This window comes from Ranitomeya imitator, chromosome 7, assembly GCF_032444005.1.
Source record: "Ranitomeya imitator isolate aRanImi1 chromosome 7, aRanImi1.pri, whole genome shotgun sequence".
NCBI lineage: Eukaryota > Metazoa > Chordata > Amphibia > Anura > Dendrobatidae > Ranitomeya > Ranitomeya imitator.
The window spans coordinates 159,345,665-159,364,217 of NC_091288.1; positions in this window are offsets into that span (position 1 = coordinate 159,345,665).

Below are 18,553 nucleotides of genomic sequence, written 5' to 3' on the forward strand. Positions count from 1 at the left end.
TTATCGCAGCTGACATCCGGCACTATGTGCCAGGAGCGGTCACGGACCGCCCCCGGCACATTAACCCCTGGCACACCGCGATCAAAGATGATCGCGATGTGCCGGCGGTACAGGGAAGCACCGCGCAGGGAGGGGGCTCCCTGCGGGCTTCCCTGAGCCCCCCGCAGCAACGCGATGTGATCGCGTTGCTGCGAGGGTCTCCTCACCTCCCTCCCTGCTCGAGCCCCGGATCCAAGATGGCCGCGGATCCGGGTCCTGCAGGGAGGGAGGTGGCTTCACAGAGCCTGCTCAGAGCAGGCACTGTGAAGCAGCCTGCACTCCTATCAGATCAGTGATCTGACAGAGTGCTGTGCAAACTGTCAGATCACTGATCTGTGATGTCCCCCCCTGGGACAAAGTAAAAAAGTAAAAAAAAAAATTTCCAAATGTGTAAAAAAAATAAAAAAAAATATTCCAAAATAATGAAAAAAAAAAAAAAATATTATTCCCATAAATACATTTCTTCATCTAAATAAAAAAAAAAAACCAATAAAAGTACACATATTTAGTATCGCCGCGTCCGTAACGGCCCGACCTATAAAACTGGCCCACTAGTTAACCCCTTCAGTAAACACCGTAAGAAAAAAAAAAAAAAAACGAGGCAAAAAACAACGCTTTATTATCATACCGCCGAACAAAAAGTGGAATAACACGCGATCAAAAGGACAGATATAAATAACCATGGTACCGCTGAAAGCGTCATATTGTCCCGCAAAAAAAGAGCCGCCATACAGCATCATCAGCAAAAAAATAAAAAAGTTATAGTCCTGAGAATAAAGCGATGCAAAAATAATTATTTTTTCTGTAAAATAGTTTTTATCGTATAAAAGCACCAAACCATAAAAAAATGATATAAATGAGGTATCGCTGTAATCGTACTGACCCGAAGAATAAAACTGATTTATCAATTTTACCAAACGCGGAACGGTATAAACGCCTCCCCCAATAGAAATTCATGAATAGCTGGCTTTTGGTCATTCTTCCTCACAAAAATCGGAATAAAAAGCGATAAAAAAATGTCACGTGCCCAAAAATGTTTTCAATAAAAACGTCAACTCGTCCCGCAAAAAACAAGACCTCACATGACTCTGTGGACCAAAATATGGAAAAATTATAGCTCTCAAAATGTGGTATTGCAAAAAATATTTTTTGCAATAAAAAGGGTCTTTCAGTGTGTGACGGCTGCCAATCATAAAAATCCGCTAAAAAACTCGCTATAAAAGTAAATTAAACCCCCCTTCATCACCCCCTTAGTTAGGGAAAAATAAAAAAAAATGTATTTATTTCCATTTTCCCATTAGGGCTAGGGTTAGGGCTAGGGTTAGGGCTAGGGCTAGGGTTAGGGCTAGGGTTAGGGCTAGGGTTAGGGCTAGGGTTAGGGTTAGGGCTAGGGTTAGGGCTAAGGTTAGGGCTAGGGTTAGGGCTAGGGTTAGGGCTAGGGCTAGGGCTAGGGTTAGGGCTAGGGTTAGGGCTAGGGTTAGGGCTAGGGTTAGGGCTAGGGCTAGGGTTAGGGCTAGGATTAGGGTTAGGGTTAGGGTTGGGGCTACAGTTAGGGTTGGGGCTAAAGTTAGGGTTAGGGTTTAGATTACATTTACAGTTGGGAATAGGGTTGGGATTAGGGTTAGGGGTGTGTCAGGGTTAGAGGTGTGGTTAGGGTTACCGTTGGAATTAGGGTTAGGGGTGTGTTTAGATTAGGGTTTCAGTTATAATTGGGGGGTTTCCACTGTTTCGGCACATCAGGGGCTCTCCAAACACGACATGGCGTCCGATCTCAATTCCAGCCAATTCTGCGTTGAAAAAGTAAAACAGTGCTCCTTCCCTTCCGAGCTCTCCTGTGTGCCCAAACAGGGGTTTACCCCAACATATGGGGTATCAGCGTACTCAGGACAAATTGGACAACAACTTTTGTGGACCAATTTCTCCTGTTACCCTTGGGAAAATACAAAACTGGGGGCTAAAAAATAATTTTTGTGGGAAAACAAAAAGATTTTTTATTTTCACGGCTCTGCGTTATAAACTGTAGTGAAACACTTGGGGGTTCAAAGTTCTCACAACACATCTAGATAAGTTCATTGAGGGGTCTAGTTTCCAATATGGGGTCACTTGTGGGGGGTTTCTACTGTTTAGGTACATTAGGGGCTCTGCAAACGCAATGTGACGCCTGCAGACCAATCCATCTAAGTCTGCATTCCAAATGATGCTCCTTCCCTTCCGAGCCCTCCCATGCGCCCAAACGGTGGTTCCCCCCCACATATCGGGTATCAGCGTACTCAGGACAAATTGGACAACAACTTTTGTGGACCAATTTCTCCTGTTACCCTTGGGAAAATACAAAACTGGGGGCTAAAAAATAATTTTTGTGGGAAAACAAAAAGATTTTTTATTTTCACGGCTCTGCGTTATAAACTGTAGTGAAACACTTGGGGGTTCAAAGTTCTCACAACACATCTAGATAAGTTCATTGAGGGGTCTAGTTTCCAATATGGGGTCACTTGTGGGGGGTTTCTACTGTTTAGGTACATTAGGGGCTCTGCAAACGCAATGTGACGCCTGCAGACCAATCCATCTAAGTCTGCATTCCAAATGATGCTCCTTCCCTTCCGAGCCCTCCCATGCGCCCAAACGGTGGTTCCCCCCCACATATCGGGTATCAGCGTACTCAGGACAAATTGGACAACAACATTTAGGGTCCAATTTCTCCTGCTAACCTTGGAAAAATACAAAACTGGGGGCTAAAATATAATTTTTGTGGAAAAAAAAATATTTTTTATTTGCATGGCTCTGCGTTATAAACTGTAGTGAAATACTTGGGGGTTCAAAGCTCTCACAACACATCAAGATGAGTTCCTTAGGGGGTCTACTTTCCAAAATGGTGTCACTTGTGGGGGGTTTCTACTGTTTAGGTACATTAGGGGCTCTGCAAACGCAATGTGACGCCTGCAGACCATTCCATCTAAGTCTGCATTCCAAATGGCGCTCCTTCCCTTCCGAACCCTCCCATGCGCCCAAACGGTGGTTCCCCCCCACATATGGGGTATCAGCGTACTCAGGACAAATTGGACAACAACTTTTGTGGTCCAATTTCTCCTCTTACCCTAGAGAAAATACAAAACTGGGGGCTAAAAAATAATTTTTGTGGGAAAAAAATTTTGTTTTATTTTTATGGCTCTGCATTATAAACTTCTGTGAAGCCCTTGGTGGGTCAAAGTGCTCACCACACATCCAGATAAGTTCCTTAGGGGGTCTACTTTCCAAAATGGTGTCACTTGTGGGGGGTTTCAATGTTTAGGCACATCAGTGGCTCTCCAAACGCAACATGGCGTCCCATCTCAATTCCTGTCAATTTTGCATTGAAAAGTCAAACGGCGCTCCTTCCCTTCCGAGCTCTCCCATGCGCCCAAACAGTGGTTTACTGCCACATATGGGGTATCAGCGTACTCGGGACAAATTGGACAACAACTTTTGAGGTCCAATTTCTTCTCTTACCCTTGGAAAAACAAAAAATTGGGGGCAAAAATATAATTTTTGTGAAAAAATATGATTTTTTATTTTTACGGTTCTGCATTATAAACTTCTGTGAAGCACTTGGTGGGTCAAAGTGCTCACCACACCTCTAGATAAGTTCCTTAGGGGGTCTACTTTCCAAAATGGTGTCACTTGTGGGGGGTTTCAATGTTTAGGCACATCAGTGGCTCTCCAAACGCAACATGGCGTCCCATCTCAATTTCTGTCAATTTTGCATTGAAAAGTCAAACTGCGCTCCTTCCCTTCCGAGCTCTCCCATGCGCCCAAACAGTGGTTTACTGCCACATATGGGGTATCAGCGTACTCAGGACAAATTGGACAACAACTTTTGAGGTCCAATTTCTTCTCTTACCCTTGGAAAAATAAAAAATTGGGGGCAAAAATATAATTTTTGTGAAAAAATATGATTTTTTATTTTTACGGTTCTGCATTATAAACTTCTGTGAAGCACTTGGTGGGTCAAAGTGCTCACCACACATCCAGATAAGTTCCTTAGGGGGTCTACTTTCCAAAATGGTGTCACTTGTGGGGGGTTTCAATGTTTAGGCACATCAGTGGCTCTCCAAACGCAACATGGCGTCCCATCTCAATTCCTGTCAAGTTTGCATTGAAAAGTCAAATAGCGCTCCTTCCCTTCCGAGCTCTCCCATGCGCCCAAACAGTGGTTTACTGCCACATATGGGGTATCAGCGTACTCAGGACAAATTGGACAACAACTTTTTGGGTCCAATTTCTCCTGTTACCCTTGGTAAAATAAAACAAATTGGAGCTGAAGTAAATTTTTTGTGTAAAAAAGTTAAATGTTCATTTTTATTTAAACATTCCAAAAATTCCTATTAAACACCTGAAGGGTTAATAAACTTCTTGAATGTGGTTTTGAGCACCTTGAGGGGTGCAGTTTTTAGAATGGTGTCACACTTGGGCATTTTCTATCATATAGACCCCTCAAAATGACTTCAAATGAGACGTGGTCCCTAAAAAAAAATGGTGTTGTAAAAATGAGAAATTGCTGGTCAACTTTTAACCCTTATAACTCCCTAACAAAAAAAAAAATTGGTTCCAAAATTATGCTGATGTAAAGGAGACATGTGGGAAATGTTACTTATTAAGTATTTTGTGTGACATATCTCTGTGATTTAATTGCATAAAAATTCAAAGTTTGAAAATTGCGAAATTTTCAAAATTTTCGCCAAATTTCCGTTTTTTTCACAAATAAACGCAGGTACTATCAAAGAAATTTTACCACTATCATGAAGTACAATATGTCACGAGAAAACAATGTCAGAATCACCAGGATCCGTTGAAGCGTTTCGGAGTTATAACCTCATAAAGGGACAGTGGTCAGAATTGTAAAAATTGGCCTGGTCATTAACGTGCAAACCACCCTTGGGGGTAAAGGGGTTAAAGGGACTCTGTCACCTGAATTTGGAGGAAACAATTTTCAGCCATAGGGGCGGAGTTTTCGGGTGTTTGATTCACCCTTTCCTTACCCGCTTGCTGCATGCTGGCTGCAATATTGGATTGAAGTTCATTCTCTGTCCTCCGTAGTACATGCCTGCACAGTCTGCAATCTTGCCTTGCGCAGGCGTGTACTATGGAGGACAGAGAATGAACTTCAATCCAATATTGCAGCCAGCATGCAGCCAGCGGGTAAGGAAAGGGTGAATCAAACACCCGAAAACCCCGCCTCTATGGCTGAAAATTGTTCCCTCCAAATTCAGGTGACAGAGTCCCTTTAAGAGTTCCTTTAATTATTTTTGAGTACGTGTCTGATATATGCTATTACAGCTTTTCAAAAGTAAAACTTTCTTTTGAAACATTTATTCAGAAAACTCTGATGCTATTCTTAAAAATAGCTCTAGATTGGTTGGAACACATTTTCATTGTTACATTATTCCCAAAAGTCCTGTTCTAACAAGAGATTCAAGTCAATAAACAGAGCTGTTCTTGTGCAGCATGATAGAGAGCTGTATAAGCAAATCCAAACATCTCGTAACCGGCAGCAGTTATTCACTAGCTGACCTTTTCAGGTAAACACTCATATTCTGTTACACTTTCTCAAAGCCTCTTGAAACTACGAGTCAAGTCTATTGTAGTGGATGCACTATGGAAGAAAAAGTCTTGAGTTCCCCAGTAGAACAATTGCTTCCTACATGATGAATATCACTGCCGTGAACCCAGTGGTGTTCTGCATTTGTAATAGGTTCAATGCAGCTCTGTGAGCAATTATTGTTAGACAGGATTTCATCTGTGTGCCATTTGTGCCAAAAGCCATCTGTGCCAATATTTCATTTTGTTGGCAAAATCTCATGCGAAGCATTTAAATTAAACATTGATTTTTAAAATGTTAATGGATAGTTTCCCTTATTAATTTATGTATCTATTTATTAATCTATCCTGAAAAACCTTATAAGCACCTCCTTAGTGTGAATATGTGCAAGCTGCAATAACTGCACAATATGTATAAAAAGCATAGCAACACTCTGTGAAGGTTTAGACATACAAAAGCAATGGAAACATTAACTCCAAGCTGTATTGTTACTCAGTAAGACGCACTTACAGAAAAAGTGAAGGTTCTTAGATGATAATTTGCCCAATTAATGTGTGCCAACAACCAAGGCAAAGTAACAATTCTCTGATGGGTCCTATCATACCCCTTTCCTATCTTACTGAACGTGCCACTTTTGGGCTAAAATGCTTACAAAAATTGGACAAACCTGTATTCTCTTCGGCCTTGAGCCTGCAATTTGAATGGGCAAGTAGAATTGGTTGAGAACACCTGTAGGTTAATGCAAGGAGTGCAGTGTCAGAGCAGAGATAGTCATAACTTCTAATAATAGGATATCTAATAATTGGTTATGACTGCCTCTGCTTTGACAATGCACTCCTCCCATTAACCTACAGGTGTTCTCAACCAATTGTACTACTACATTATTGTAGGCATTTTAGCACGAAAGTGGCATGTTCAGTAAGATAGGAAAGGGGTTTGATAGGACCCATCAGAGAAGTGTCACCTTGCCGTGGTTAATGGACAGACATGAATTGGCCAATTAATGTGCTAAGAACCTTCGCTTTTTTGTAAGTACATATTACTGAATAACAATACAGCTTGGAGTTATTGTTTCCTTTGTTTCTATATGTCATGACCTTCACAGGATACTGCTGTGCTTTTTTATACCTATTGTGCAGTTATTGCAGCTTGTACATATTCACACTAAGGAGGTGCTTGTCAGGTTTTTCAGTATAGTCTGAAATGTAGTCTATTATTGTTATTATTCTGACATTGCACTCCCTCCATTAACCTACAGGTGTTCTCAACCAATTCTACTTGCCCAGTTTTTATTTCATAAATTGATCTTTTTTAAAAACAAAAAAAAACAAAATAATAATATTTTCAGTACACACTGGCCATTGGGGCCTTTTTAAGATTCGTACTTCCAGTCTTTTCTGGAAGAATTTTCAGCAAGATTCCTTTTCATCATAGGCAGGATGAGGCTATGTGCCCATGTTGCGGATTTCTGTGCAGATTTTTCCACTTAGTTTTTGAAAAATCCACAGGTAAAACGCACTGCCGTGGATTTCCAGCGTTTTTTGTGCGGATGTCAACTGCGGATTCCTATTGAGGAGGAGGTGTAAAACGCTGCGGAATCTGCACAAAGAATTGACATGCTGAGGAAATTAAACAGCAGCGTTTCTGAGCTGAATTTTCCGCAGCATGTGCATTGCAAATTTTGCTTTCCATAGGTTTACATGGTACTGTAAACCGGATGGAAAACTGCTGCAAATCCACAGTGGCCAATCCGCTGAGGATCCGCAGGCAAATCCACAATGTGTGCACATACCCTTACAATGACTGATAACACCTCTATACATAGCTGTTAACAAAGGATCTAACTTTCACTAAAGGCAATGTCACAGCTGATATTTCCTTCTTGCTTTACAAAGACTTTTGCACAGGCTCATTATACATTTCTGACCATGTGGCATGTACAAGTGTTGTGTTAGGAGTCGAGTTTCCTCTGCTGCACAGGGGGAATCTTGATCCGTGTCTGCTGCGGTCTCCCATTCTGTACCGGCCGCAGTGGGGCCTGCTCGGTGGAGGCGTCGCTCCCAGCGTCTTGCTGGGACTGATTCTGTGCAAAGGGTTACTGTTGCCTTTTCAGGCTCTCCTGTTGTACCCTGCACTGATCTGCGGCGAGCGGGCTTCTCTGGGACTAAGTCCTTATTTGCACACACTGAGCATGCCCAGGGCAAGATCTCCCGTTGGAGATCGAGGGTCACATGCTCAGGTACTGCAGCACATTCCATTGGTCCTCCAGGAAGGTCCTGAAAGAGCAAAACTTCAGTAGCAGCTTCCTGTGCTGCAACTATATAAACTGCGCATGACCGCACGGCCATGCGCTAGCATTGTCTTGATATTATGTGTGTGTGTAGATGGATGTATGTCGATGGATGAAAGCTCCTAAGTATCCCTCCCTAGTGTTGTTGACTGCTCGCGGATGATGGTAGCTATCTAGCGCCCGACTAGCCATCTGCACGTAACACACATCACAGCGTCCAGTTGCTGTGTCCGCCAGTACGGCGCCGTGCTCTTTCTCTGCGCTTTCCTTGCCCAAGCCTGGGTGGTTAGTGGCGTCCGTCAGTGCGGCACCGCACGCACTCTCGTGCCTTTATTTATTATTATTATAGTTACCTTATACACCCAGTTGCGGTGTTGTGCCAGCAAGTGGTCTAATCGGACTTCAATCCTGAGTCTTGGGGTTGTGTTCGCTGACTTCTTGCTTGCGCTCTATGTGCGGTATCGCGGTCCTGTGACGCAACAGGGTCGCCTCCTTCACGCAGGGTGAGGTTAACCCATGTGTGTATTCTTATAGTACCGCCATATAGTCCGTCTATACTAGCAGCAGGGTTTTTACCTGCACGGTGGACCTCGGACTGCGAACGCACCTAGTTTCATATCTTCTTATACTTGGTGCGTTCCGCCAGTCCCTAACAGAATACTAGCGCCAAGGTCTGGCTAGTAATGACGGATGATCAGCGTTTACAGTGGTACATCCAGCAGCTGGAGGGAAGGTTGGCAGCCCTTGAGCGTTCAACCTCAGCTGTGGATGTTACTGCTGTCGCTGTTCAGGGTGCAAGTGTGGCTGCAGCTACCTTGTCCACTGCCGCCCCTGTACCGACGCTATCTCACCTCCCGCTACCAGAGAAATTTTCTGGTGACAGTAAGTCCTGTAGGGGTTTCCTGAGTCAGTGCTCAATACATCTCGAGCTTCTGGCCTCTCGTTTCCCTACAGAGCGGGCTAAGGTGGGCTTTATCATATCTTTATTGTCGGACAGGGCGTTGCAGTGGGCTACGCCGCTGTGGGAGCGGGGCGATCATGTGGTGCAGAGTGCTCTGTTATTCCTGAGCACTCTGAAACAGGTCTTTTTAGGACCTCGTGTCACCCATGATACGGCGCTCCAACTGTTGGCATTGACTCAGGGCTCATCCTTGGTCAGCTGTTTTGCCATCCACTTCCGCACTCTAGCATCTGAGCTGGAGTGGTCGGATAAAGCCCTTATTCCCATATTTTGGAGGGGGCTGGCTGACCACGTTAAGGACGCCCTGGCCACTAGGGAGATTCCCGCCACACTGGAAGAATTAATAACAGTATCTACTCATATTGACCTCCGTTTTCACGAGCGGAGATTAGAGCGAGCCCAGTGTAGGCAGAGGTTTCGGCTGGCTCCCACCTTCGCCAAACCTTTGGAATCTCCAGCCCAGGCTCCTGAGTCTCATGAACCTAAGGTAGTGTCACGAGCGGGATCTAAGTCCCGGACCGCTCGTGCACTACAGGTTTGCCATATTTGCCAACAGTCAGGACATCTAGCCACCAGATGTCACCAGCGGTCGAGGAAACGTCAGCGTCTAGTGGTAGTAGGTGGAGGTGCACTAGACACGGCGACGTTTGCCTCCAAATTGTCCTTTAAGGGGACAATAACTTTTGGCTCATCCTCCCACTCGGTGGAGCTCTGCGTGCATTCTGGAGCGGAGGGCAATTTTATGTCTTCTGCCTTCGCCCAACGTCACGCAATACCCCTGCTTATGCTATCTCAACCAGTAACGGTACGAGTGGTGAATGGGTCGACACTCCCCGCACAGATAACACATCAGACCATTCCTTTTACTCTGTCCATGTCACCATCCCATCAGGCGATTATATCTCTGCTCATCATTCCTGAGGGGATTGATGAGGTCCTGTTTGGGGATACCTTGGTTACGGTACCACTCTCCTCACATCGAGTGGTCCTCAGGCAGAATTCTGGGATGGGGTGAATCATGTGGGGGTAGGTGTCACCGAGAGTGCGTTCAGGTTGCTACTACAGAGGTACCCGCAGATCTTTCCTCTCTTCCCAAGCAATATTGGTCTTATGCAGACGTGTTCTCCAAGAAGGCGGCGGAGACCCTTCCGCCCCATCGCCCCTATGACTGTCCTATCGATCTCTTGCCAGGTGCGGAGCCTCCCCGGGGTCGAGTTTATCTATTATCTCTCCCGGAGACGGAGGCCATGTCTCAGTACATTCAAGAGAATCTGGCAAGAGGGTTCATCAGGACGTCAGTGTCACCTGCTGGGGCAGGGTTCTTCTTCGTGCAGAAGTAGAATGGGGAATTACGTCCATGCATAGACTACAGGGGTCTTAACGCTATCACCGTTAAGAACAAGTGTCCTTTGCCCTTGATATCCGAGCTCTTCGATAAGCTTTGGGGAGCTAGAGTGTTTACTAAATTAGATCTGCGGGGTGCTTATAACCTGATTCGCATCCGTGAGGGGGACGAATGGAAAACGGCGTTTAACACCAGAGGTGGGCACTATGAGTATCTGGTGATGCCCTTCGGGCTCTGTAATGCCCCAGCCGTGTTCCAAGACTTTGTCAACGACATCTTCCGGGATATGGTTTTCACCTCAGTTGTAGTCTATCTGGATGATATTCTCATCTTTTCTCCAGATATTGACTCCCACCGGAGAGATGTTGGCAGAGTCTTCGACCTCCTACGGGCAAAGTCTCTTTATGCTAAGTTGGAGAAGTGTATGTTTGAGCAGGAGTCCTTACCTTTCCTGGGCTATATCATCTCCGCCCAGGGATTGGCTATGGATCCTGCCAAACTACAGGCTGTGATGGACTGGCAAGAGCCCCATTCTCTTAAAGCGGTGCAGCGCTTTATGGGGTTCAATAACTATTACCGCCAGTTCATTCCCCACTTCTCAACTCTGGTAGCTCCCTTGGTAGCCCTCACCAAGAAGGGAGCGAATCCCAAATTGTGGTCGGAAGAGGTCTCCAAGGCCTTCACTTCTATTAAGTCCCACTTTGCTAGCGCTCCCATCTTACATCGTCCCGATGTGGATAAGCCATTCCTAATGGAGGTGGATGCCTCATCCGTTGGTGCTGGAGCAGTCGTCTATCAAAAGGATGCTCAAGGTCGGAAGCATCCATGCTTCTTCTTCTCTAAGACCTTCACGCCAGCGGAGAGAAACTACTCCATCGGGGATAGGGAGCTGCTAGCAATGAAATTGGCCTTTTCTGAGTGGAGACATCTTCTGGAAGGTGCACGCTTTCCCTTCCAAGTTCACACGGACCACAAAAATTTGGTCTATTTGCAAACAGCCCAGCGGCTAAATTCTCGTCAGGCCAGATGGTCCTTGTACTTTTCCCGGTTCCACTTTTCCCTTCATTTTCTTGCCGGGGAGAAGAATATTCATGCTGATGCTCTCTCTTGCTCCCTTATGTCAACTGAAGAGGAGGAAGAGGAGCCTCGGCTTATTGTCCCTTCCGAGAGCCTGAGAACCGTAGCGCTGGTTTCGCTGGAGTCTGTGCTTCCGGGCAAGACTTTTGTGCCCATTAATTTGCCACCGGAGGTTCTCTCTTGGGCTCATTCGTCCAGGGTGGGTGGACACTTTGGGACAAAGAGGACATCTGAGCTACTGGCGAGGACGTACTGGTGGCCGCATATGGCCCGGGATGTCAGGGATTATATTTTGGCGTGTGTCTCCGGCGCCAAAAATAAATCTCCGCGTCAAAGGCCAGCTGGGTTGCTCTATCCCTTGCCGGTGGCAGATAGGCCCTGGGAGATGGTCGGGATGGACTTTGTCGTGGGTTTACCCAAATCTCGCGGCTGTACCATCATTTGGGTCATCACCGATCATTTCTCAAAAATGGTGCATTTGGTGCCGCTACCACGGTTACCTTCTGCACGGGCCTCGGCAGCGTTGTTCATTAAACACATCTTCCGCCTACATGGTATGCCTGACAAAATTGTCAGTGACCGGGGTCCCCAGTTTGCGTCTCGGTTCTGGAGAGAGCTTTGTCGTCTTCTCAGTATTGAGTTGAATCTCTCTTCCGCTTATCATCCCGAGACGAATGGGTTGGTAGAGAGGGCCAACCAGACCTTGGTCACATACCTGCGACATTTTGTTTCAGCCAGGCAGGATGACTGGGCATCCTTGCTATCATGGGCAGAGTTTGCGCTGAACAACGCCATAGCCAACTCCACTGGACAAACCCCATTCCTCCTGAACTATGGTCAGCATCCACGGGTACCTGTGCCTATGCCCGTGTCTTCCGCAGACTCCAGGGTGGCAGACTGGGCTGTGGAGGCACGGGATATTTGGGACCGCACTCAGGATGCCATTCGGGCCTCTAAGGAGAGAATGAGGTCCTCCGCCGATGCTCATCGGCGCCCCGCTCCGACCTTTGCTCCTGGCGACTTGGTGTGGCTCTCTGCCCGTAACATCAGGCTGCGAGTTGAGCCCACTAAGTTTGCTCCTCGCTACCTGGGTCCCTTCAAAGTGCTCGAACAGGTTAATCCTGTGGTTTATCGTTTGGCTCTTCCGCCACGCCTGGGTATCACCGACACCTTTCATGTGTCCCTCCTGAAACCCGTGTACATGTCCCGGTTTTCCTAGTCATCTGCTGGGACATCGGGTTCATCTTCGGACGATTATGAGGTGAATGCTATTTTGGGGTGCAAGGTGGTACGTGGCAAAAAATTTTTTTGGGTGGACTGGAAGGGTTATGGTCCTGAGGACAGGTCCTGGGAGCCTGCTGAGCACATTCGGGCTCCGCAGCTCATTGCTGCCTTCGAGCGTAGCGAGGCCCGGGGGGGGGGGGCCCTAGGAGGGGGAATAATGTTAGGAGTCGAGTTTCCTCTGCTGCACAGGGGGAATCTCGATCCCTGTCTGCTGCGGTCTCCCATTCTGTACCGGCCGCAGTGGGGCCTGCTCAGCGGAGGCGTCGCTCCCAGCGTCTTGCTGGGACTGATTCTGTGCAAAGGGTTACTGTTGCCTTTTCTGGCTCTCCTGTTGTACCCTGCACTGATTTGCGGCGAGCGGGCTTCTCTGGGACTAAGTCCTTATTTGCACACACTGAGCATGCCCAGGGCAAGATCTCCCGTTGGAGATCGAGGGTCACATGCTCAGGTACTGCAGCACATTCCATTGGTCCTCCAGGAAGGTCCTGAAAGGGCAAAACTTCAGTAGCAGCTTCCTGTGCTGCAACTATATAAACTGCGCATGACCGCACGGCCATGCGCTAGTATTGTCCTGATATTATGTGTGTGTGTAGATGGATGTATGTCGATGGATGAAAGCTCCTAAGTATCCCTCCCTAGTGTTGTTGACTGCTCGCGGATGATGGTAGCTATCTAGCGCCCGACTAGCCATCTGCACGTAACACACATCACAGCGTCCAGTTGCTGTGTCCGCCAGTACGGCGCCGTGCGCTTTCTCTGCGCTTTCCTTACCCAAGCCTGGGTGGTTAGTGGCGTCCGTCAGTGCGGCACCGCACGCACTCTCGTGCCTTTATTTATTATTATTATAGTTACCTTATACACCCAGTTGCGGTGTTGTGCCAGCAAGTGGTCTAATCGGACTTCAATCCTGAGTCTTGGGGTTGTGTTCGCTGACTTCTTGCTTGCGCTCTATGTGCGGTACCGCGGTCCTGTGACGCAACAGGGTCGCTTCCTTCACGCAGGGTGAGGTTAACCCATGTGTGTATTCTTATAGTACCGCCATATAGTCCGTCTATACTAGCAGCAGGGTTTTTACCTGGACGGTGGACCTCGGACTGCGAACGCACCTAGTTTCATATCTTCTTATACTTGGTGCGTTCCGCCAGTCCCTAACATGTTGTTTCCTGGAACAATTGGAAGTAACAGTCTTAAAAAACAATGACTAGTCTGGGAATTGCAAGAGCTAATGCTTTTATGATACTGTTCAGACCAAAAGTTTGGACACACCTTCTCATTTAAAGATTTTTCTGTATTTTCATGACTATGAAAATTGTACATTCACACTGAAGGCATCAAAACTATGAATTAACACATGTGAAATTATATACTTGACAAAAAAGTGTGAGACAAATGAAAATATGTCTTATATTCTAGGTTCTTCAAAGTAGCCACCTTTTGCTTTGATGACTTTTTTGCACACTCTTGGCATTCTCTTGATGAGCTTCAAGGTACCTTGAGAAAAAGGGATGGCTCCCTCGAAACGCATCGGGATGGCCCTTACACACGTCCATCATTCACGGACAGGTGATGTCACTGCTCAACCACGCCCCCGCTCACCACGTTACTCCGGCAGCGGCACTATTGGCTGATGCTAACTGCTGTGTCTCAGCGGCATGTTCACGGGGGACTGCAGTCTTTGGGGGGACACTCCCACATCTGACACCAGTGGACACTGGGGAGGAAACTGCTATGCAAGTTCTTCTTCCCTGCACAGGACCACACATACATCCGTAAGTGACTCTTAGCATGGCAATCTTTTCATATAATCTATTCTTATAATTAATTTCACTCATTTGTCTGAAATCTTGAGGGGAGCACTTGGTCGTGGCCATTTTATGGTAAAATAATGTTCTTTCCATTTCCAGATTATGGCCCGAACACTGCTCACTGGAACATTCAGTAGTTTAGAAATTCTTCAGTAACCAATGCCATCAGTTTCTTTTACAAAAATGCGGTTCCAAAGGTCTTGAGACAACTCATTGTTTTTACCCATCATGAGATGTTTCTTGTGTGCCACCTTGGCACTGAGAAACCTTTTTATAGGTCATCAGTTGAACCAGCTGATATTATTTTTAACGAAGTGACAGGATTACTTTCTAATGTCGAATAAATTTGGCACTCAGCTGAAGAATTAATTTTGAGAATGTAATTACTTTTATTTTAATCAGCATTCATTTTTTGAACATTTTCGGTCCATACTGCTGTGCGAGATGTGAGCACGTTGTGCATTTGGAAGCCCAGATTCTGGATCTAAATGTGCAGCTGGCAACACTGAGATCCATTGACAACATGGAAAGGAGTCTTCTGCTCACTGAGCAGATGCTCAATGGGATAGATGAGGTGGGGGATGGTAGGATGGAGCTGCAGGACAGTGAAGTAGCAAGCTGGGTGACAGTTAGAAGGCTGGGTAGAGGGAAGCGTGCCAGGGAGGCTAGTCCTGATCTGGCACACCCCAATAAGTTTGCTAAGTTGGCAGATGAGGGGGGTGCCAGTACAGGGGTAGCACTGCTGCAGCAAGGCATGTCCTCTAAAAGCCGGAGGAGTGACTGCTCCAGTAAGGAGGGAAATAGGAGAGCAGGGCATGCCAGACAAGTGCTGGTAGTGGGGGACTCAATTATTAGGGGAACAGATCTGGCAATCTGTCACAAAGACAGGGATCGTCGAATGGTGTGCTGCCTACCTGGTGCTCGAGTCCGACAGATCGCTGATCGTGTGGACAGATTACTGGGAGGGGCTGGTGAGGACCCAGCGGTCATGGTGCACATTGGCACAAATGACAAAGTTAGAGGTAGGTGGAAGGTCCTTAAAGATGATTTCAGAGAATTAGGCTGCAAGCTGAAAGCAAGGACCTCCAACGTAGTATTTTCCAAAATCCTGCCTGTACCACGTGCCATGAAAGAAAGGCAACGGGAGATTAGGGAGATTAATAAGTGGCTCAAGAATTGGTGTAGGAAGGAGGGGTTTTGGTTCTTGCAGAACTGGGCCGACTTCTCAGTTGGCTACAGGTTCTCCGCTAGGGACGGGCTGCACCTCAATGGGGAGGGTGCAGCTGTGTTGGGGGAGAAAATGGCTAGAAGGTTGGAGGAGTGTTAAAACTAGGGATTGGGGGGGAGGGTATTCATTTTATAGGAGGGGAAGGTAGGGCAGATAAAGACCTGGGCACAAATAAGGAAGATGGGGGTGGCGGAGGCATGGGGGGTGGGGTTAGAACAATTAATAAGTTAAGAAAGAATAGAGGTACAGAGATGAACATCAAGTGCATGTATACTAATGCCAGAAACCCTGCCAACAAAATGGACGAATTAGAATTAATGTTGTTGGGGCATAATTATGACATGGTGGGGATGTCTGAAACGTGGATGGATGAGAGCCATGACTGTGCTGTTAACTTGCAGGGTTATAGTCTGTTCAGAAATGACTGAATGGATAGGCGAGGGGGATGGGTGTGTCTATATGTAAAATCGTCCTTAAAACCCATCCTGCGTGATAATATAGGTGAATCTAATGAAAATATAGAGGCCCTCTGGGTGAAGATAAGGGGAGGGGAAAAAAATAATAAATTACTGATAGGAGTTTGTTATAAATCTCCAAAAATAATGGAAGCAATGGAGAATATCCTCGTAAAGCAAATAGATGAAGCTGCGACTCAAGGGGAAGTAATTATAATGTGGGACTTCAACTACCCTGAAATAGATTGGGGAACAGAAACCTGCAGTTCCAGCAAAGGTAATCGGTTTTTGACAACTATGAGAGACAATTACCTTTCAGAACTGGTTCAGGACCCAACCAGAAGGGGGGCACTGCTAGACCTAATATTAACCAACAGGCCAGACCGCATAGCAAATATAAGGATTGGGGGTCACTTGGGGAATAGTGATCACAAAATAATAAGTCTTCATGTATCCATTAATAAGATGTGTAGTAGAAGTGTTAGAAGGACACTAAACTTTCGGAGGGCAAATTTCCAACGGATGAGAGAGGATCTTGGTGCAATTAACTGAGACGATATCCTGAGACATAAAAATACACAAAGAAAATGGGAGACGTTTATTAGCATCCTGGATAGGACCTGTGCACAGTAGGGTTGAGCGACCTTGACCTTTTTAGAGTCGAGCCGTGTTTCGCGAAACCCGACTATCTTAGAAGTCGAGTCGAGTGGAATCGGCCGATTATCGCGAAAAGTCGGGTATCGCCCGAAACACGAAACCCAATGCAAGTCAATGGGGGAGCATAGTCGGCAGTGAGTGGAGGCCAGGAAAACACCTACACTGCCCATTTTAATGGCAAAAACATCCATTCTTGTTAAAGAAGCTTGTCAATCGTAATTTACCTTATAATAATTGGAAGGCATTTGAAATTGGGGGTCATTTGGCTAAAGTTGGGGGGGGTAGGGCTGGTTCAAGTAATTAGTGGGCCCAGTAAATCTGGACCACGTCACGGCAGTGGAACAGAGAGAGGTAAGTATTTAAACTTTGCAAGTGCTGTGATCCTGAGCAAGCAGGGGGGGCCCACTCGTTGGCATTGGCACTGGCACAGGGCCCCTCAAAGTACAGCGGTGTGTTTGCACGGTGGGGTCGCCTCCCACCGGCAGCAACACTTTTGCGTACTATGAGAGGCCCTGTGCCAGTGACGTCGCCAACTAGTATTCCTCCCCCAAAATTCACATATTCCTTTGTAGAGAATGGTATCTTCCAAAGGAAAGACGAAGTGAGGATGAGGAAGGTAATTTAAAAATGTAATTTTTTATTAACAATCTTTAAAAAAACAAAACAATCAAAAACACAAAATATAGATAAAATACAGGGGATATTTCAACACCTAGACAAAAATCTGGGGGAGACGGACCTGCCTCATATGGGCACAGGAGATAGAAAAGCCCAGAGTATAGCAGATGATAGTATTGATGGTGGCACTAGTATATGTAAGGCTGAATAGCAAGACACTGCACAAAACTGTTACCAAATTGTGGTATGTGGACCCTGAGCATGGTATTCCCCTCTAAGGCTTGGCAGAAAAAAACCTAAAATGTATCCAGTGGTGCAAAAAAGTATGCTAACCACCTGGAAAAGGATTCATGTAAGATTGCCATGATAGAGGAGGTACCTAATGATAAGAGGCTAAGGTACACATATTAATAGTCCCAGGGTTAATTACCTTAATGTAGCCAGAGGTGCAGAGAGATACTAGTGACCAGTAGCAGGAGGCAGGAGCGGATCCCCGGCGCCCGACAAGCGCTGTTTCGCCGTAGCTTCTTCCAGTGGGGGCGAGGACAAGTTAACAAGGTATCGAGGGGGTTTAAATAGGGAACGCTGCAAGACGCCGGTTCCGGTGATGTCACGAGGAATCTCCTGACTGCGCGCGCCGATGTACCGCCCCACCTTGCTAATGGGACTTCCGGGATTGCGCACCGTGACACGCAGTGGAACGCACTGCGGTCACGTGGGTTAGCGCCTCCCGGAAGTCAGAGGGGGTATACGGACACCGCGCGTGCGTAGTTAGACTCTCTGACAGGCGGGCCACGGCAACTGAAGGAAAGGTGCGCAGGCGTACTGAGAGGACAGGAAGTTGGTGATTATGTCTGAAACCTAGAGATAGAGAGTGTCAGGGCCGCGCAGGCGTACTAAGATGCCAGGTAAAGGATAGATAAAAAGGACCGCTGGTAGAATATATTAGGAGCCGCAACTTGAAGATACAACTACTGCTGGTGCTATGTGAATCTAACTTATGGATATGGAGGCTAAACTTATATATAAGATATTTGGATGGGGACAGAATGTCACACATGGTGGAGGGGCACTAAATGCACTGTATAATACCGAAGAGTTTAGAAGGTGACTGGAATTCCGTCAAAAGACATAATAATGAAACGGCAAGGTGCACTGCTAAATAAAGCAATGCACACTACCAACATAGTGCAGTGAGAATTAGGGCTATAACAAAATG